Raw genomic sequence first — 21,598 nt, 5'->3', positions numbered from 1 at the left:
TACTAAAGTAAAATAAATCCACTTTTCCCTCTCCTCCCTCTTTCATACTTCTTGTGGGGAATAAGGAGGACTCATGAATAGCTGCTGTCTGGCAGCACATTCTTGGTTTTCAAATGCCACAGTTTAATGTAGTTCTAAGATGAGGGAGAAAAAAGCAAAACATTTGATCCTGCAGTTTCCAATTATATGTTAACAGATTTGTGAGTTTATTCACCACAGAAATAGAGATTTAAAAGCAGCTGCCACTTGCAAAAAATCAATCATTCATAAACCATATGAGCACCTTAGACGGTTTTTTGGTATGTTCTATTTGATGGAAACTTCATTCATAGATTTTTTTTTTCATGCTGATCTAATTGATTTGCAGGAGAGCTAACAACCCTATTTCCTGCACCTGGTTTGACAATTGATACCATCTGGTTCATTGGATTAGCAGCTGTAGTTCACAACTTCTATCACGTCAGAAACATTTGACAAGAGTTCTGCATCTCTGGTCTTTTCCAATTCACTTCCCTCTCTATACATGCCAAAATCTGCAGTGTCTTCATTGTAAAGCAAGGTTTCCTTAAGCTATAAGATCAAGATAATGAATATCCCAATCTAGTTAGAGCTCACTGGAAAAAAATGCATTATGCTCACAACAAATACAGAGGGATGAATGAACACTGAAGGACACATCTGCATTTTAGTCACTTCAGTGGAGATAAAGGGGATTCAGCATCACAAAGGAGCAGACCATTTATCATGAAGTAGCTAAATGTAATTATACAATTACAGTTATAAATTAGAAGAATCCACTTTGTCTAATCCTGTAGACTCCAGAGAATTCTAGCCACACCAAATTTTTTAGTTCCATTTCCCAGTTAGGGTACATTGGGAAATAATGGTGTAATTGTCTCCTTACAGTTGAAGATACTTGGTGCATTTTCAGATTTGACATCCATTTGACTTGTCCATTGTTCTAAAGATGGAAAAACTAACACACAAGTAAAAAGACTTCATTATGAGACAGAGGACTGAGGTGTTTTCATCCTTAAGCTGCAATGGACAGGTTACATGAAGTTGAACTTGCCATCTCTCTGTCTTTCATTTTCCCTGGAAGTATGATTGGGATAATATTTACCTGATTTACAAAGGGATTGTGGCACAATTAAATCCTGTTTCTAAATTGGTATAAATACACACCCTGTACCATAAAAGATGCAGAAAAAAATTTCAAGAGCCTTACACTCCCTCAATGTAATTATTCCTTATGCTATTACTCAGAAACCTTTTACTTGGTTCTTATGATCTGTGTAGTTTTTGTATAGTAATTTCCATTTTTTGTTAAGAGGAGGGCAAAGGGTGCGGCAAGATAGTCCTGGGTTACCAGATCCCACAATTATTTTTTAGGCCCTTATCAGTCTAGGTATAGAGTAAGTAGAGTTACACTGGTTGTTCACCTCGATGATTTCCTCCTCATGACAGACAGAGATCAGTTGTCCACAATGATATTTTTAGGACTATCAGGGTGTATCTAAACTGCAGGGTATAACTCGAAGTAAGCTATGCAAATTGAGCTACATCAATTGCATACCATATTTTGAAATAGCTTATTTCAAAATAGGGAGCATCTACACAGCACTTATGTCAAAATAGAGCACTCTTCCTCCATCACATCATCTTCAGCCTCTGGGCTCCACTGATTTTAGTCTTTAGTTTGCACAATGTAGCAGTTCTTACCCCCACATTCCAGAACAGCAAAAAAAAGTTTGTTTTCTTACATTGACTTCTACTTCTATTTCTTTTGTTGCTGAAGGCAGCACAGGTATCCCACCCTCATCACCTTCTGCTTTACTCTGCACTGTTTAGGCCTCAGTAGGAGTACTGTGTCCAGTACATTTCAAGAAAGATGTGGAGAAATTGGGGAAAGTTCAGAGAAAAGCAACAAGAATAATCAAAGGCCTAGAAAACATGACCTAGGAGGAAAGACTGAAAGAATTGGTATTGTTTAGTTTAGAAAAGAGAAGACAGAGGGGGGACATGATAGCAGTTTTCAGGTATCTAAAAAGATGTCACAAGAAGGAGGGAGAAAAATTGGCCTGTGATGATAGGACAAGAAGCAATGGTCTTAAACTGCAGCAAGGAAGGTTTAGGTTGGCCATTAAGAAAATCTTCCTAACGGTCAGGGTGGTTAAACACTGGAATAAGTTGCCTTGGGAGGTTATAGAATCTACATTTTTGGAGATATTTAAGAGCAAGTTAGATAGACATCTATCAGGGATAGTCTAGATGGCGCTGGGTCCTGCCATGAGGGCAGAGGACTGGACTCGATAACCTCTTGAGGTCTTTTCCAGTTCTAGTGTTCTATGATTCTATGCCAGAATATGTGGCTTACTAAATCAAGTTTCTCACATGACACTAATACTCTGATATCGGTGTTGGTTGCCCATTGGTTTCTAGGGGCAGTTCAAGCTATGGCTTTTGACTTATAAGTCACTAATATTTTTGGCTTTGCCTTTTTCTACACATAATATTTTAATCTGAATGTGGTATTATCACAACTGTAATTAATAGAGGCTTTTGAGCAGGAATCTTATAAAATAGAGGAAATCTCTATCAGATAGTTGTTGTGTGGTGGTGGTGGTTTTTTGAATCCTCGTGGAAAATAATCTATGCCATACATGAGCAGGTCCATGTTTCAAGGGTTAGTCTGAGCAAAGAATTTGATCATAAAATCCATTAGAGTATTCATATCTTCAAAATGTCTTCAGCTATATTCTTTAATCATGATTTGTACTTTAGATTGCCATAAAATAGGCTAAATTTGTCCAGAATCTTATCAACGTCCCCCCTCCCCCCACCCCACACTGGATTTTATGTATGCAGAAAACCACTGACTGGGTAATAGTGGCATGTATCAAATGTAAACACCCTGTAAATACTTCTGAAAGATTCATAAAATCACCTCTGAGCAGGTGAGAACAGTTGACAATTTCAGCCCTAAGAAACCTAAATGAGACCACCTAAACAAAGTACTATTTTACAAAGTAGCATTTCAACATTAACCACAACTGCAACTGATAAAGTGCTGGTTAACACTCTTTGGCTAAGCCTATATTGAAGCTCGGAATGTGCTTCCTACTCTAAGCACACAGATGAGTTCTAACTCTGCTAAGTTAGTACACTTAAATACAACAGTACGGGTGGCACAGGCTAGCCACTTGAACACGGATTCAGGGGCTTGGGCAGGCTTGTCTTGTTTTGGTTAGCCCACGCTACCATCCATGATATAATATGTACGCTGCTAGTTTTGGTGCACTTAATTGAGCAGAGAGAACATATCTGCTTATAGTATTCTCATGTGCAAAGTGAGTCTCAGATATTTGAAATTAAATACAATATTTGAGGGGGGAACACAAACTTTTTTGCAATATACAAATGAAGTGCTTTGTTCCTTATTAATTTATTTAAAAGTTCCGAATAAGCACTGTTTAACTCAGTAAAGAACAAAGCCTTTAGGGGAGGAATTTGCCAGTAGTGATATCTTCACAATTCACTCCCATCAAACATTACTTTAAAGCCTCATGAGTATAGCTAGTCAGAAACCGGTTTCCATTCTTGAAGCACACTGGCAGAACTGTAACTTTTAAGAGGTATTCATTAAATGTGCTACTCTTTCCTTAGAGAGCTATCAAACTGCCAGAGACTAGTAACAAAGCCACTGTTTGAACTACTTCAAATGGAAATGGTAGGATCAATGGGAACTCCATTTTTCCTAGAGTCTGTTTATTTTCTATCCCAGGATTTTGCACATTTTAGTAATTGGCACAGTAGAATCATATATATGATAGTTGGGGGAAAGATGCTAATATCATGGCTTTCACACCATGAGATGCTATAATCTTTTTGAATTTTGATCTTTGATTTGGGAGTTCTTTTGGTAGTTTGGTACATGTGTTCTAATCCTCTTTTCTTCCTCCCTTTCTTAGGGGCAGAGAAATTTAATTGCAACTAATGGAGTGGGTAGGCTGGCTATCATTTATGAGGCATTGATTTATGTACCTTGAGATATTTTCTGAGAGGAAAGTTAATTGCCCCTTCATTTCCCCCTCATGATGCAAATTAACAATCATTAATTTTAAGGATACTTTTTATAGTGTAACTTTTAAGGGGGTTGAAAAAATTATACCTTATTCTATGTTTTGATAACATTTTAATTTCTAATTTAATTTAACTTCTAAATTCAAGCCTATCACATTCATCATGGGATTATGATGAAGTGTTTCTATAGTCAGTGGAGTAATAGATGTGAGTTAGGGAAAATGCTGTCAAATGTAGTAATCCACTATTGGTTTAGTATACTGTAGTTGGAAATATAGAGACACCTAGATACAGAAAGATGCTGGAGAGAACAAATGATTTACTATGATTGCTGCTGCATTTGCAGCTTAATCCAATCTCCACATAAATCAGAAGGCCTTTTTTATTGACTAAAAAGGGGATTTGGATTAGGACATAACTAGCCATATTCAATCCAGTGCTAGCAAGTATAAAATGCAATGGTCATCATTAGCACTTTGCTGGGGATGGACAATTACATCAGACCTGACACTTACCTAGTTTATGCACAACATTGTCCCCAACTACTATGCTGTCTGACCTTCTTATGTTTTCAATGCATTTATTCACACAACAACCCTGTAACTTAAAAAAAAAGTATTATACCCATTTAACAGACAGAGAACAGAGACACAGAATCCAAGTTGACCCAGAAAATCTATGGATAAAGTTGGGAATTGATTCTGGATTGAAGACCCTAACCAATGAAACCTCCATCCTTTCTAGCAGGTATTAGAATATCTTATGATTCGAAAGTATCGAAGTATTTCAAGCACTCCAGTAAGTCAGAAAATATTTGGGAAATATTTGTGGGAAGTCAATCAATGTGAGCAATCCAACTCCCTTCAAAAAGCTTAATTACAGAGCCTGAGGTTTTTGTTTTATTTTTGTTTTATTTTTTTTAATAGAGAGCTATCCATACACCTACCTCAGAAATTAATGGGAGCTGTGTAAGTCTACTGGTGGAGCTTGAAAATTTCACCTGTGGCCTCTTTCCAGTCATGAATTGTCAATGATCTGCTTACAACCTTCTCAGATGTATTGGTTCTATATTATTTAAGTAAATTACTTGTTATACAATTGGATACCCCTGTTTTTTTGTCTATATCTCATATTTAGTACTTGACAATAAAGACTAGATGCTTTTTAATTTGAATTAGATATGTTTCAGTTTCTTGGTCAAAATAATTTAATTCTTCTAATCAGGGTCCAGCACACACCCATATACTCTGAATTTAACATTACTTTCTCCAGATGATGGAAAATTTGTATGTGCAGATATTGTGCTTGTAAATTTATTCAGAAAAAACACAATTTCAAAGTGAACACAAGAAATCATACATAGAGTTCATTGTTTTACTTCTGTATTCATGTTTATTTTCATTGATTTCTTTTAATGTATTTACATAGCTGTAATAAGTCACAAGACACATCAATAAGCATCATAGCTATTTTAGCAGTACTTAATGACTGGGAGGGGTTGTTTAGTAAGACATTTTCCTCACTCCTTTCCTAAACATAAAACTGATGTGACATGACAAGGAGATTTTGCTTTATTGCAAAGTAATTAGTAACACATTAAGTTTACTGAACTAATATATGAGCTAACAATTGTTTCAGGAAACAGTGAGTAAATAAGATTGTACTGGTTTTTTCAGTGTTAACAGGGAATCAATTTCATTCATTGTTCTTTAGTTCACAAATCTACATTTCAGTTAACTGGTTTAATTGCTTGTTTAATAGGGACTTATCAGTATTCCAAATATTCTATTTATATGGACAAGTAACTAAACAGTTTTATTAATAATGTGATTTACAGTTTACCCATTCATTGGAAAAGGGAGAGATTTGGAAAAATTATGTTCAATAGTCCTTGGCTGCATCTAGACTGGCATGATTTTGTGGAAATACTTTTAACGGAAAAGTTTTTCCGTTAAAAGTATTTCTGCAAAAGCACATCTAGATTTTAGCCATTTTAATCGCCATTTTAATCGCCATTTTAGCCATCAGGGCTTTTTTGTGCAAAACAGTTCTTCCTTGTCTACACTAGCCCTCATGCGCAAGTATTCTTGCACAAGAGGGCTTTTTCCCGAGCGGGATTGTGAAAGTATTTGCACAAGAAGCACTGATTTTGTACATTACAAAGTCAGTGCTCTTGCGCAAAATCAAGCATCCAGTGTAGACAGCTGGAAAGTTTTTGCGCAAACGCGGCCGCTTTTGAGCAAAATCTTACCAGTCTAGATGCACCCCTTCAGAAAAGAAGGCCCAGAAATACCAATAAACATTGTAAAGTGAAAATTCTCAAAATAATAATCATGAAATAATATACTTAACTAACACAAAATAATTGAAATGATTCAAGCATGGAGTATACAAATTGTGTATATTAAATAATCTTTTTTAATAAACACTTATGTTTCCTATTGCACATAAAGAATTTGGAGCAAATCCTTCCCTTACTTGAATAGGTTCAGATATCTCCAATAGCCTATCTGTGCAGGTCCAGCAATGATGATTTGGGGTGTTCCACAAGGATGGGGATATAATTAGGTGACATGCAGAAGAGATAGCCATGACCAAGCTGTGCTCTGTGTCGCCTTTCTTCCTGCTTATATCAACTGAAAGCAACAGAAAAGGAAAAGAAGAAGAGAGTGTATTGGTTGATCACAGGATGACTATGAGCAACTCATATGATGTAGCTGCAGAAAAGGTTAATGCAGTCTTATGACACATCAGGCAAGGTATTTCCAGTAGAGGTAGGAAACTATTATTGACATTGTACAAGGCACTGATGAGGCCTCATCTGGAATACTGTGTGCAATTCTGGTCTCCCATGTTTAAGAAAGATGAATTCAAACTAGAGAAGGGCTACTAGACTGATCAGAAGAATGGAAAACCTACTTTGAGAGGAGACTCAAAGAGTTTAGTTTGAATAGCTTAACAAAAAGAAGACTGAGGGGAGATATGATTGCTCTCTATAAATACACGAGAGGGATAAATATCAGGGATGGAATGCAGTTATTTAAGTGCCAATATGGACACACGAACAAATGAAATAAACTTATGTAATTTAGGCTTGAAATTAGATGAAATTTTGGAATAGCTTTCCAATGGGAGCAGTAGTGGCAAGGAACATAACTGTCTTCAAGACTGAGGCTGTCTATATACTACAAAGAAAAGTCAGAAAAAAAGATATGCAAATTGTGGTTCTCAATTTGCATATCTTTTTTCGCTTTTCTTCTGAAAGAGGCATTTCCAATATGGGGCTAAATGTCAGAAAAAAACCTCTTTTGGAACATCCTTTCTTCCTTTTAAAACGAGGTTTACAGGGATGCCGAAAAAACATGTCTGCTTTTCCAAAATTTTTTTCGGGAAAGAAGTCACGTTCCTTGGATGTAATCTAGATGTACCCTGAGTTTAAGTTTATGGAAGAGATAGCTTGATGGAACTGCCTACAATGACAGGTAGAAGATCTGTTGATGATCTCAGCAAATATCTCCAATGGTTATGAGTTCCTACAGAGAATTCATTAGCAGGTATTTAGTTAGTGGGCTGTATCCCCATGTTCATGTTCTAACTGATCACCCATATTTGGAGTGTCAAAGGCATTTTTCTGGCATCAGATTGATAGAAACTCTGTGGGATTTTTTTTTTAATTGGCTTTCTCTTCAGCATGGTACCCTCCTCACTCACAGGTTTAAATTACTGTAAACGGGGGGAGTCCCTGTAATTTGAAGTCTTCAAATCATTATTTTAGAACTTCAGTAACTCAGTTCATAGAAGTTATGAATAGATTACAGGAGTGAATGGCTGAAATTCTGGGGCCTGCAGTCTGCTAAATGATCATTCCAGTTCTGGCCTCATCCTGAGGCACTGAAGGCTGCAGACAGGGGTAAGTGCAGGGAGTGCAGCTGAGCACCCCCACCATAAAAATGGTTCCAGCACCACCAGTTTGCAGTTTCATGATTTGGGGGTGGACAATTGTACACTAGTCATATTCCTAGATAGAGTATCCAGCACCCTGATATGCATAAAACTTAAACATACGTTATACATAGTTAACATTAACTAGCAAAATTGGCTGAAGGGTTACTAAGCTTATTTTGTAAGGCAAGGGCAGGTGAGTTAATGTGAACACGAAAATGTTTTAGTTTTGCTGATGGAAAGCTTTTAGGTTGTTCAGAAATGAGCACCACTTGGAGCTCTAGAGACATAGCTCCATTTGTTTAAATGTTTAGCTATTCAACCATTTGACTTCCCTGTTGAAAGAATAAAAAACAGTATATATAGAAAAGATATGTAGTGGAAAAATGTAAACTAGTTCATCTAAGGTTTTTTTTTTCCTGATATGCTAGCACTAAATCACTGAGAATTTAGCAGTGCACATGTTTGTATGACCCTACTGCTGCTCAGGAGGTGCACAATTACAATTAAATGTAATTAGTGAGAATATGAAATGACTTAAAGGCATCAACAAAGAATCTGTACAGAGCATTCATAAGATAAAACATTCTTCTCCTTCACTTGATTCTTTAGATGTTTGGCTTTCCTAATATCTTGAGGGCTACAACCACTATGCAGTTGAGGGAATGGGGAAGTATGGATTCCTCTGCCAGCATTTGCATGGCTCATGGAAAGTCTCCTCAGAACTGAAGTCCCTGAACTTGGCAATGTTTAACTTCCATGGCCCTCAGGAGCAACTCTGAGAAAAGGAAGTGGAGAGATGGGTACCTCAAGCAAGTTGCAGTACTCCAGTACCACCATGGAGATATTTTAGAGCGTCATCCCTCAAGTCAAAGATTTTTACCTTGCTTCCGACTTGTTCTAGGGAGGTGGTGATTTGCTGCTGGCATAAAAAATTAGAAGGCTTTTTGAAAAGTATGTAGGTGGAGAGTACTCTTGCGCAAGAGGCCAGTGTAGACAGGCAACGTTAATTTCTTGCGCAAGAAAGCCCGATGGCTAAAATGGCCATCAGAGCTTTCTTGCGCAAGAGAGTGTCTACACTGGCACGGATGCTTTTGCGCAAAAGCACATCTCTTGCGCAAAAGCATATGCCAGTGTAGACGCTCTCTTGCGCAAATACTTTTAACGGAAAAACTCTTCCCTTAAAAGTATTTGCTCAAATTCTTGCCAGTGTAGACGTAGCCTTACTGTTTAGAAGACATTCTTGATCAAATAAACTCTCTAAAACATACAGTGGGTGTTACTCTTCTGAGCCTGCAATTTGATAGTTGTGTGCAAAATGTATGTTCTCTTTAATTAACTTAAATTTTAATATTTTCTGAAATACTCAAGGGGAAGACATATAGGTGCAGACTTGAGAGAGAGTTTGTGTAACTAGTATACTTGTCTCTTTCAAGAAAAGTATTTGGTCCAATAAAAGATATTACCTCAATCATCTTGTCTTTCTAAAACCTTTCATCTCACGCATAGGAATCCCATGGCAGTTGTAATCCAGAATTTGGAAATTATTGTTTGAAAAACTCTAACCAGAAATTATCCTTCCTCTGTACAGGAAAATCAACTATGTTCGTTTTCCAATCAAACTCCTAAGAGGCTTCCCACAGAACTTTAAGTCACTAGTGATTTGTTTGATGCTTAATTCTTAGTACATGCTGCCCAAGGGTTTCTATAGGCAAAGAAGAAATCATTATAATATTCTTTTTAGTATTGAATAGCATTTTACTCCGTAACTAGTCTAATTGATTTCAGACCTGTCCCTTTGTTTCTGAATCAGAATTAGACTTTGCAAGAAGGACAGTGAGATAAAAAATTGCTGCCTATTTTTTCAATGATTAAATATGTAAAGGTAATTAATTTACAAAACACTCTAAGAAATAAACACAAAAAAGATTCTGTGTTTAGAAATGTGTTTATTTGCATGACGCTTGCTGAGTTTATTGGGAGGAATGTAATTTTACTACTTTATAGATTTAGATTCACAAGTATATTTTACTACCACACTACAATTAAACACTCCCTCTCATTTGTTGATTTCTAGAAATATTTGCATAAGCTTCTGAAAGTAATTATACCAAATAAGCTGTGAATTTTGTACTTTCAAAACATTTGATATAATAAGCAAAATTTGTACGTTAAAGGGTCAAGATATATTCATGTGCCAATTAGCCAATAGTGCATGACTATGCACATTTGTAGGTGATTATAGCATACACTGACTAGTGTTATTTTTATCCTTCATAGTGTTATAGTCTTGATAAAAAAGCACAGCATATCTAAATACATTACACACATGAAATTTACAGAAATTATAAATGGGAGAAAAATCACCATGTAATCTTCTGTGACAGCGGAACCTGAAATACTTGCGGGAACAGAGCACTCTGAGTAGTGAAACTTTCTTTCTTTCTTTCTTTCTTTCTTTCTTTCTTTCTTTCTTTCTTTCTTTCTTTCTTTCTTTCTTTCTTTCTTTCTTTCTTTCTTTCTTTCTTCAGTATTATTTGAGGGGAAGAAAAGGGTATCAAATCTACTGCATCATTTATTATCCATTACCTGGTCTTTTTCTGTATTTGGTTTAGTAAATTATTCATTGGGGGGAGAAAAACTATGAAATTTACAAGGATTATGTCCTCTGGGGATGGGGAAGGAGCTAGTTTCTGAACAGTTATAGCTCTATAATTTTCATTACAGCTTGCAGGCAGTATGGGACAGATTCCCAAGAGCAATTTAGATATGAGTGAGAAAAGCAGGGGAATGCCTAGTTTGAAAATCATGTCAGAGATTGAGGTGTGAGTTAAGGGCCATGCAACTAAGAACTGAAGCAGCTTCTTGTATACCCACAGGCAGAAATGTAGGAACTATGGTGTAAATTTAAGCACCTAGGCTACATCTACACTGCAGTGCTATTTCAGGATACCAGAGATACCCAAAAATAGTTATTCCACGTCTTTTGAGCATGCCCTCTATTTTGAAACAAAACAGGCTCTCTATTCCATGAAGAGTGATAGAAATGTAGCCGTGTTAGTTTGGGGTAGCTGAAGCAAAATGCAGTACAATGTAGCACTTATTCCATGAGGAGTAAGGGATGTTTCAGACTAGTGATTTATTCTGAAATAAGTGCTATGTGGACAGCGCCAAATTTCAAAATAAGCTATTGTGAAATTAACTCAAAATAAGCTATGCAAGTTGTGTAGCTCAAATTGCGTAGCTTATTTTGAGCTCCAGGTGCAGTGTAGATGCACCCCTACAGAATATAGGAAAAACAACGAGGAGTCCTGTGGCACCTTAGTGACTAACAGATTTATTAGGCTTTAAGCTTTTGCGGGTAAAACCCACTTCATCAGTTGAACTGGAGTGGAAGTTACAGAGGAAAGGATATATATATTGGTTTAATGACTCTAGGTCAGGGTGATAGTGACTCAGTCACAGCATTTGGTGTAGAGGAGTGAATATCAAAAGAGGGGAAATTGCCTTTGTAGTGCGTTAACCAGTAAAGATCCTTATTCAATCCTAAATTGTACTGAAATTGTAAATGATCTCCAATTTAGTTGTCTGCCTTTGTAATCGGCTTTTGAAAATATTTTGTGGAAGGAAGGCTACCCTAATAAATCTGTTAGTTTCTAAGGTGCTGCAGAACTCCTCTTGTTTTTTGCAGATACAGACTAACACGGTTACCCCTTTTGGACTTTACAGATAGAGCTTAGTAGTAGTTGTGAATGACAAGAACACCCAAATGTTGGACTTGGGCATTTAAAAGAGCAATTAGATGTCCAAATCCCGCTTGGGAATCTAGCCTTGTGTTTACTTCTGGCAAGAACTAGTCCACATTTGATTTTTTCTGTGATGATGGTGGCATTGTTGATTCCAATTTTCCAATACATACCAGAAAATGCTGCCTGCCCAAAGAACATGTGACCCCAGGGTTGCCTTTCTGCTGTTGATGTGATGGCTTGTCCTGAGAAACAGGTACCAGGAGATCAATCCTGCCAGTAGGGCTAGCCCTAGGTGGAAGGGAAGAAGGGAGGTGTATGGGGCCTGGGAAAAGTCATCTGTATGTCTACCCCTTACCATTTTTTATTCAGGTAAAATCTGATTACAGTGAACTGCCTGCAGGTTAAATATTGATAATGCACACCTGCATAATAATAATAATGTTATACTGTTGCTCTTTTTTTTATAATAATAATGAAGTTCTTGTAATTACAAAAACTCTAATCATGGTCAGTGCATTCTGAAATTGACCTCCTGGACTTCCTTGCCATAAGCTCTGCAATCAGATCATGGAAACCAAGTTTGATGCCATTCCTTTGCAATGGACAAAATAGCAAGACCACCCAGCCTCTTTAGAGACATAGTTGTCTGTAGGTGGTACTTAATAATTTTTAATATGGAAAAAACTTCACTACCCTAAAGCCACTGTGACTGGATTATCAGCAAAATCCTATTGCTATGTTTGGGAAGACACTGCCAAAGGATTTAAGAAACTGAAAGTCTTTAAGTGCAGTACTTGTTTCCTTAAGGATTAATTCTCATAGCACTCACGGCTATATTTTCTCCATTTGTCTCTGTGGCTGTTAGTGCTAGCCATTGTATGCTAGCTGGAAGTTTAGATGTGTTTGAGTGCAAAATTGGCATGCTAGAGAAGCAGCAGAGATAAGGCATGAGAAATTCAGGGTATGTCTACACTACAGAGTTAGTTCGAACTAACAGACGTTAGTTCGAACTAACTTTCATAGGCGCTACACTAGCGCTCCGCTAGTTCGAACTTAATTCGAACTAGCGGAGCGCTTAGTTCGAACTAAGAAAACCTCATTTTACGAGGATTAAGCCTAGTTCGAACTAGTTAGTTCGAATTAAGGGGTGTGTAGCCCCTTAATTCGAACTAGTGGGAGGCTAGCCCTCCCCAGCTTTCCTTGGTGGCCACTCTGGCCAACACCAGGGAAACTCGTCTGCCCCCCTCCTGGCCCCGGACCCCTTAAAGGGTCACGGGCTGGCTACAGTGCCCGTGCCAGGTGCAAACCTGCCAGCACCCAGCCGACAGACCCTGCACCTGGCACAGCTCGAGCCAGCCACCTGATGCCCCCCAGCCCTCCGCCTCTTCCCAGGACCAGGCTGGCGGCTCCCAGGAGCTTGCCTGGGACCGCAAGAGGCAGGCACCCGCCTGGGCTAGTGGGGACATCGTGGACCTCGTCCACGATCTCTGCACTAGGCACAGGAAAGTGGCCGGCTAGGGCAAGAGAGCTGCCAGCCTGGCCACCCAGGAGCAGGTGTGCATGAAAATCAAGGGGGTCCACTGAGACCCCCGACCCTGAGCCCTGAGCTTACAATGGCCGTCCTGGGTCAGACCAAAGGTCCATCTAGCCCAGTAGCCTGTCTGCCGACAGCGGCCAACCCTAGGGACCCTGGAGGGGATGGACCGAAGACAGTGACCAAGCCATTTGTCTCGTGCCATCCCTCTCCAGCCTTCCACAAACCTTGGCCAGGGACACCACTCCTACCCCCTGGCTAATAGCACTCCATGGACCCAACCTCCATCACTTGATCTCACATCCCTTTAAACTCTGTTCCAGTTCTAGCCTTCACAGCCTCCTGCAGCAAGGAGTTCCACAGGTTGACTCTTTGCTTTGTGAAGAAGAACTTTCTGTTACTAGTTTGAAGCCTGCTACCCATTCCTTTCCTTTCGTGTCCTCTAATCCTGCTTTATGGGAACAAATGATGAACTTTTTTGTATGCACCCTCTCCACCCAGCTCCTGCTTTTAGAGACCTCTATCCTGTCCCCCCTCCGTCTCCTCTTTTCTAAGCTGAAAAGTCCCAGTCTCTTTAGCCTCTCTTCATCTGGGACCTGTTCCCAACCCCTGATCATTGTAGTTGCCCTCCCCTCTCCCACCCTCTCTCTTCCCCTCTCCCACCTTCTTTTCCCAGTCTCCCCCAATTTTGTTCAATAAAGACAGATTCCATTTTTGAACACAATTGTCCTTTATTTTGTACATCAAGGAGAGGGGCTAGGGAAGGGTAAGTGGAAGGAGGTGAGGGAGGAATGGGGTACGAGCCCCCGATGGGGAGGACTGGGCTGGCTCTGCGGGCTTCTGGGGGTGGAAGCTCTCCTGCAGCCCCCCCAATTGCCCCCTCTTTCCAGATGGCAGCCTGCGGCAAGGGCAGCCGGACTGATGGCTGAGTGCTGTGATGTGCCCAGTGTGGGCACTCCGGGCACTCCAAGCCAGGACTGGTTTGCAAGCAGGGCACCCCTGAGAACTGTCTGTCCGGGCTGGGGGTCGGGTCCCTTTAAGCGCAGCCCTCGGCTAGCCTGAGACAGCATCTCCACGCTCTAAGTCCTCCTGTGATGCCCTGCCGGCACTGCTTTCGGCCATCCTTAAGCCCGTTTCAGGGTCCACTTAATGTGGACATGCTAGTTCGAATTAGCAAAACGCTAATTCGACTAGTTTTTAGTTCTAGATGCATTAGTTCGAATTAGGTTAGTTCGAATTAACTAATTCGAACTAAGTTAGTTCGAATTAGCGCTGTAGTGTAGACGTACCCTCAGAGAGTTAAGGGTGCACTGGAAGAGCTTCTGGTGCTATGCCTGCCTCACCTGAACCCCCAATCTTTTTCTCCCCTACTCTTCATACTCATTTATCTACCTTCCCATAATCCCTTTCTCCTCCTCCTACACCTCTCTTAATTTCTTCTCTCTCCTCCTAATACTGGTCCCTGCCCATGAAGCATTCACATGCCTAATAACCCCCCTCCTGCCGCAAACTGATTAAGTTCTCATCAAACCAAATGCCATGGTCCATGACTCACAAATTGTGGTATCCTTCAGGCATCTATTCCAAACCTCCTTTTGTTTGATGGGGTTGTGATTGACTTGTACTTAGTTATGTTAACTGAGGCTGGGGTTAGTTCACAACCTTCTGGCTCAATGAAGTTTACTGTGATTCATCCAGACACACCTGGTACCTCACTGTTTAACAGAACAGAAGGAAACAGGGTTGGGGAGCAGCCAGTAACTCAGGGATACCTTGATGAAATGAACCCACATTTGGATCACTTGTACTTCTCTGCATCCTAGGAGGCAGATTTCCAAGCAATCAGAGTAGCCATTCAGATTTTAGGGCACTTAGAAAGATTGAAATTTAAAACTCATAAAATGGCGGGAGTTAGTCAATTGTAGGGTATCTTAATCATATGCCTTTGCACAAAGGACTTGAAAAATGTGACAGCTTGGGTCCCAGTGCCTATGGGTCACTTGCAGTTGTGATTGCACTGATTCTTCATTGCACACACTGATAAGATCCAAAAGCTTGGGGGAACTCCAAGCAGGACAGCATCTTGAACGATACCCACTCCTTTTTCCCAGAGAAGAAGCTCTGAGGACCACAACACAATTGGCCAGACAGCAGGAAATGGATTTTAAAGCTCCCGGAGCTTGCAGATAGAAGGGGCACATCTGTTTACTTGTTTATGTGGCTGCAGCAAAGCGGAGTTCAAAGCACTTGTTTATGTGGCTAATCGGCCATTGTGGAAAACATGCTGGAGTTCAATAAACTCAACCAAAAAAGCCTACTGTAGTACATACTACATGACTGTCAACAGTAAAAGGAGTAGGAGACACACAAGTCCCTCGTGGAGGTGGAAGTTTTTTGTCAGTGAAATTGAATGTTTTTGCTACTTTTGTTTTGTTGCAATGTAAATGCTCTCTGGGTTTCGTAACCAACAAAGGCATTTTTGGTGACAAAACTTGCCAGTGTAGACAAGGCCTTATTGTGCTTGGCTGGAGGCACTTGGCCCAGCTAAGTCACAGCCACAGCATGCAGTCATGGAACTTTTCTCACTCAAGACCTTAGGGCCAAACGAGGAAACAAATATCGGTAGTTCAAGAAGCACAGAGTACCAAACACCCAGCTACACAGCCACTAAAGCCTTGCTCATGGATTTTCACAAAACTGGATCAAGTTAATTGGCAATTCTCTCTTCAGTGTTAGCGAATAAATTCTAAAACTCATCAATTGCTTTACACATCTGCTTTTCTAGGTTTTCTTCCTAGTTTCTCCATTCTTGGTCTCTCGCTCCTCCACTCCTTCCTCTGTTAAGAACTCCACTCTTACCTGAGCTCTAGCAGTGACATTTAGAGCCCTCACCGGATCAGAATTTTGATGGTCAAATTCAAAGCACAGTTGTGGCTTCCTTCATCTTTTTGTGTCATTGCAATTTCTGTCATTTGCTAATTCTCTAAATTTTGTTTCAAGTGTGCTATTTGTTTCTATCAATCAGGAGTTACACACTGAACTTAACACTTTGGCCACAACTTCGTTATACTTTTCTAGATACAGAATTGCTGCTTTTGCCAGCAAAGGGATGGGTACTCCTGCATGAAGATCCGTTACAAGATTCTAGCAGGTTATTAGAACTCTCCTACTATGGATATTTCTTTTCTAGTTCAAGGGTCTTGATTTCATGTCTGACCGCTTTATCAGCATACATTTTCTGCAGAATAACTTCCTACCCTGCTGCTGTCTCAACATTGAGTTGATTAGTCTCAATTGTGTCTGTCATGAATAGCTGATGGTTGACAGCATAGCTGGGGATTTATGAATTCCTGCTGTTTCAATCATTCATTTTGCCATTAGATTACACATTGTCTATAGCAATTTCCAGCATGAAACATCTTTGGAAATTCTGTACTATAGACTCAATAGAAAATTCATTTCTTTTTATGCTCATTGTGTTTCATAAGGATAAGTACTGTACTCTGCCTTCCATTATCACCACAATGCAGGTTTTGTCACTAGTCCTTTTGTAATCCAGTGAAGTAAATACGCAGGAACATACTCCCAAATAATTTTACTGCTAGGAAACTTTCTTACTTTCTGTCAATGAAATATTGATTATAAGACAGTGCAGGGATAACTACCCAGAGCAGGTTGAAATGATAGAGGAGGTTACATGGGCACTAAGTGAAATGGGACTCCTTTGGACTTTTTTTTCTTCAGCTCTTCTAAGACATTTCAGTAAACTAACGTCAAAGGGAATTAGAGAAATACTCTCCGTAAAATGGAAATCATGCAGAAAGGGTCTGTAATATTTTCTCAGAGTTACACTGAAACAGAAATTCTCCATGGTAGACAAAGATTGTGTGGTTGAATTATATTTTGTCTACATTTAGTGAGAGAAGTCAGTGAGATGTCAGAAAGACTTAGACCAACTCTCCAGAAATATTAATCTTAATTTACTCCACCAGCTTTTACTTTAAGTTAAAGTAAAAGCTGAAGGTTACAAAGTCCTAAGAATTAGCCTGAGAAGCATTGGGAGGAATTAAAGAAATGTTCACTGAGAACTTTTTAAAAAGCAGTGTTCTTTCAACCACACAATAAGTAGACTTAAGACTCGTGGCACACACACTGTTTGGGAAGTCTTCCCTACTTGTCCTTGGTGTACTCAGACAGACAAAATGATGTAAACTTTGGAGATTTGTGCCTTGTCCTCAACAGAATATTGGCTCCATTTTCTTTGCTTCTTTATCAATTAAATGGTATCAGCAGATCAGGTCATAGGAAGTCAAGCTTAGTGGGTGGCACAAGAGTCAGGCCTAGTAGTTGAAGTTCAAATGCCAGAGCCACTGGTGCAGGCAGAATCAGAGTCATGAGTCAGAGTTAATGGTCAAAACATAAGTCAGCATCCAAATGTCAGCACCAATGGTTGAGTCGCAGTGGGAGTCAGAACCACATTACCAGCTTCAGGGTAGGCAGGAGAAGGTCTGGTTCTGAGGCAAGAGCAAGGTTGGAAAAGGATTGGAACAAGACTGGATACAGGGCAAGATCTAGGCTGGAGATGAGGAGAAAAAGCAGAAGATGAGCTTGGAGAGAGAAGTTCAAGGAGAGAGTCTGTGAGTAGGTGCATTTAGCAGCAAGCAAGCTTCTGTTGCTGCTAACTTTAAGAACCAGTTGGCTGGCTTTATTAGCCCATCAAGCAGGGCAGGACATCAGGTAGTCTAGCTGGATTGTTAGGATGTCAAGAGTACTGAGAAAGTACAGCTGAGGAACTTAATCTTGACAGATGCTTCCCACGGTACCATTGTCCTTTTTTGGCTGGCCTTCTAACACACTGACAGCTCTTATGCATCATATGATAGGCTTAGGCACAGAGTTTAAGAGTTTGTCAGGAACCTGTGACAATATATCCTATTTGGCATTTTTCCTATCCTCTTTTCATCACATATTCTATTTTTTCGCAGGAGTATAAGTAAAGAGGGGATAATGTGTGGGGAATGTAATGTTGCTGTCACTAAGAATCGATATCGTTCATCCACAAAAGACATTTGTTATGCTCCATTATGTACAAAATGCTGATGCTGTTTTGTGAGTAGGCACAAGGTGTTTTGATACAATTCTAATACTTTACAAATAAAGTGTTTGTCACACTATATAGGGCACAGAGCTTTCAATGCTAGTTCACAACTAGTTCAAGACTTTTGGTGTCAACTGAGAGATTAGAGCTAGGCTTCATAGTCAGTAACCCCTGGGATGACTGTCCTTGTAACTTTTCTTCCCAGCTGGGCCAGCTGTGAGCTTGGCACATCCATCTACCCCACTCTATGGGATCCACTGGAGGAAGAGAACTCTTAAGGACCAGACGTAGGAGCAGATGTCCTGCCTGCAGTCCCTCATCCTGGGGTCTGAGGAGGAGCATCGGGAGCGGGCCACTGACCAGGAGCAGAGGTAGGCTTCCTGAGACCAGCTGGCATGCCAGTACAAGGCTAGGTGTTCCTCTGTCACCTCAGTGATGGAACACATGATCTTGTGAAAGGAGTCATCCACCAGACACCTTCCCACCCCCATCATGGCTTCCCCTCCTGGAACTCCCAGGGGCCACTCAGACCCCAGAACACAGGGCCATGGGACCTTTCAGGGAGCTGAAGCTGCCTCAACAGTCAGAGGCAGGCTCCAGACCCAGTCCCATCCTTGAGCCTCTCTCCCCCTGTGCCTCTCTCCGCCATTCCAGGTTCTTTCCCCAGTCTCTCTCCTGTTGTATATCCCTCCAGTATAGAGTCCTGTTGCTTCAGAAAAGATTGCTTTATTATTTGCTCTGCAGGAGAGGAGGGAACGGTGGGAAGATGAGGCAGGGAAAGGAATGGGTGGGGGAGGAAAGGCACACAGAGGGAATGCAGGGACCCCTTGTGGAGAGAGTCTCACTGATGGCCTTGGACAAACTCTCCTTTGAGGGATCCCTGATGAGCACAGCCCCTTGAATGGCACTGGTGCTGGGTTGCTCACATGCCCTGGCCAGCCATTCAGCCTCTACCCCCCACTTTGGCAGAAAAGTCTTCCCCTTGCTCTTGCACAGTTTGTGGAGCACACAGAAGGCTGCCACCACAAATGTGTCACTGAGGTCCAGATGGGTGAGGAGATTCATGAACCTCCCTTTTGAACAGCCACATGCACATTCCATGACCACCTGCTCAGACTGGTGCTGAAGTGTTAGTTAGTGGGGACCAGGCTTCCTGTATAAGGCTTCATCAGCCAGGGGAGCAAGGGGTAGGCTTCTGCCACCCTGAATACAAATGAGCATGTTCACCTCCCTGACCCTGATGGTGTGGTCGGTGGAAAAAAATGCCGGAGTGCAGCTTTCAAAATAAGTGAGAGTTCTGGAAGATGTGGACTCTGTGCATCTTCCCTGCACTGATGTTGGTGAAGCATCCTTTGTGATCCATGAGGGCCTGCACCATGATGGAGAATTACCCTTTATGTTCTGAGGCATGGTGGTCAGGGGCCAGGATGAGGATGTGCGTGTTGTCTACGGTCCCCCAGCAGTTAGGGAAGCCCATGGCAAGAAAGACATTGATGATGGAGTCCATGTTCCCCAGAGTGACGACCCTCTGTAGCAGCACCTGGTTGATGGCCTTAGCTACCTGTAGGAGCATGACCTGACTGAATTTCCCCAAGCTGAACTGGTTCCTTATGGAGCAGTAGCTGTCCAGCATGGCAAGCTTCCATTGGGCAATGGCGATGCATAAGGGGTCTCAGTTAGGTCACCTGTCACCTGAGTGCAGGGGTGAGCCACTCGCAAAGGTCAAGGAAGGAGGCCTTCTGCACGTGGAAGTTCTGCAGCCACTGCTGGTCATCCCATAGCTGCAGGACAACGTGGTCCAATCAGTCTGAAGTAGCCTCCCACCACCAGAAGCAGAGTTCTATGGTGTCCAGAAGTGTGAGGGGCATGTGCAGCAGCAGGAGCTCCAGGACCTTGGTGATCAGGGCCTGATGGCTGGTTTGTCCTTGTCCTGCCATTGCAACACATGGGGAGTTTGAGAGTATTGTGCCATGAGGCTCAGCACAAGGTCCATGAGCCTAGCACTGCTTTGCAGCAGCTCTGGCTCCATGGTGTGAGTGCTGTGGCATCTGCAAGGCCACCAAAGCACACTGTGTTTGCTGTCCTGTGAGGAGGGACGTAGTGGAGGAGTGGTATGTGAGACGTGGCTGTAGAGGGGAGGCACGCGTCACAGATTGCCTGACCAATCAGCCACAGGAAGTGTCTACCCTTCTGGTGCTTCCAGGGCCTCTAAAGCTGATGCAGGCTCTAATCAGTGTGAATGTGCTATTTTGAAATAATTCTGACTAATTTTGATGTTCCTCCATAGTGAGCCCTGCAGGGGATGGGACAAGTTGGGGTTGATCTTGCTGTAGGAAGGAATTTGGGCTTGGGGAACTCTGATATTCCTTGTTTGTATCCTTCTGCAGATGGTGAGGGCCATCAACACCATGGTGCTGTGCAGGGTTGTCATCCTAGGTGACGTGAACTCCATCATCACCAGCTTTGCTGCCATGGGCTTCCCTAATTGTATGTGGCATGGTGCCATTAATGGCACCCATACCCCATCTGGGCCCTCGACCACCAGGCCTCCAATTATATGAAGGGTACTTTTCAATAGTCCTGTAGGCTCTCAGGGTACGTCTATACTACAGCGCTAGTTCGAACTAACTTAGTTCAAATTAGTTAATTCGAACTAAGCTAGTTCAAACTAACGCATCTAGAACTAAAAACTAGTTCGAACTAGCAAGTCCACATTGAGTGGACTCTGAACAGGGCTTAAGGATGGCCGGAAGCAGTGCCGGCAGGGCATAAAAGGAGGACTTACAGCATGGAGATGCTGTCTCAGGCTAGCCGAGGGCTGCGCTTAAAGGGTCCCGACCCCCACCCCGGACACACAGTTCTAAGGGGTGCCCCGCTTGCAAAGAAGTTCTGGCTTGGAGTGCCCTGAGTGCCCACACTGGGCACATCACACCACTCGGCCATCAGCCCGGCTGCACTTGCCGCAGGCTGCCATCTGGGGAGAGGGAGTAATTGGGGGGCTGCAGGAGAGCTTCCACCCCCAGAAGCCCGCAGAGCCAGCCCAGTCCTCCCCATCGGGGGCTCGTACCCCATTCCTCCCTCACCTCCTTCCACTTACCCTTCCCTAGCCCCCCTTTCTGATGTACAAAATAAAGATAACGTTTCTTCCAACATTGACTCTGTCTTTATTGAAAAAAACTGGGGGAGACTGGG

General features: G+C 41.6%; 1 long non-coding RNA gene across 2 annotated transcripts in view; it reads left to right on the top strand.

Annotated features, from left to right (window-relative positions):
- LOC142826938 (uncharacterized) overlaps positions 1–21,598 on the top strand; it is a 39,139-nt gene that overhangs the window by 3,649 nt on the left and 13,892 nt on the right. For both annotated transcript variants that reach the window (XR_012901224.1, XR_012901222.1), the window contains exon 2: positions 18,612–18,777. This is a non-coding gene — a long non-coding RNA (uncharacterized LOC142826938). The remainder of the gene's footprint in view (positions 1–18,611; positions 18,778–21,598) is intronic.

Source organism: Pelodiscus sinensis, chromosome 1, assembly GCF_049634645.1.
Source record: "Pelodiscus sinensis isolate JC-2024 chromosome 1, ASM4963464v1, whole genome shotgun sequence".
In the NCBI taxonomy this organism is placed as follows: domain Eukaryota; kingdom Metazoa; phylum Chordata; order Testudines; family Trionychidae; genus Pelodiscus; species Pelodiscus sinensis.
This window is presented reverse-complemented; position numbering and strand designations above follow the sequence as displayed.